Consider the following 840-nt stretch of genomic DNA (forward strand, 5'->3'; position numbering starts at 1 on the left):
GTAAGATGACTTTACGTATACTAGAACAGTAAAAACTGAAGGCCACAATATCCACTAACATATTGTTATTATAATCTTATGTAGTTGACGTTTGGAACACTACTCGCGGAGCCACAGAATACGTGCACGAGACAAATCAAGTTGTCAATGAAATGCACCTCGGAGTCTGGGACAGTCAGTTTGTCGAAGGCTGTAGTGGAAGGTGTTCGAGTGGTCGCCTTTATTTCTTGTTTGGATTAAACCCTTATAAATGCCGAAAAGAAAGAATACTTTTAACCTTGAATGGTTCAAAGAATTTGGTTTTATTGTTCAAAGCAGTAAAGATGACTTTCATGCATTGTATACATTATTCCGTTGTGATGTGGATATTAACGCCATAGGACAAATACAGTTGAACACTGCCACAGATAAACATAGCAAACTAATTGTAGTTATCACTGCTATCATTTTCCTGCCCAACTCGCTCATATCCAGATGACAATATAATGGCTGCAGAACTGTGTGAAGTTTATCATGCTGTGAAGCATCATCTGTCATACAGAAGTGTTGATTGTGGAGTAAAAGTTGACAAAAGAAATACACAGTGACTCATTGATAGTGAAAGATGTAACAAGTGGGAAAACTTAAATAAAGGCTTTATGTGAAAATATTATAACACCGTATCCTGTACAAGCACATGTGTAGTACATCAGAAGACATGGTTTTAATATTTCACCTTCTCATTAAACATGCTTAATTTAATATTAGTAAAATTTAGTAAAATGTAAAAAAAAATATCCTCCTTTTTGGAAATTTGGAAATGACTATCCTAATTAGTAGCAGCAGCAGTAGTAATGTTTT

The sequence above is a fragment of the Penaeus monodon genome, chromosome 27, assembly GCF_015228065.2.
Source record: "Penaeus monodon isolate SGIC_2016 chromosome 27, NSTDA_Pmon_1, whole genome shotgun sequence".
NCBI classification, from domain to species: domain Eukaryota; kingdom Metazoa; phylum Arthropoda; class Malacostraca; order Decapoda; family Penaeidae; genus Penaeus; species Penaeus monodon.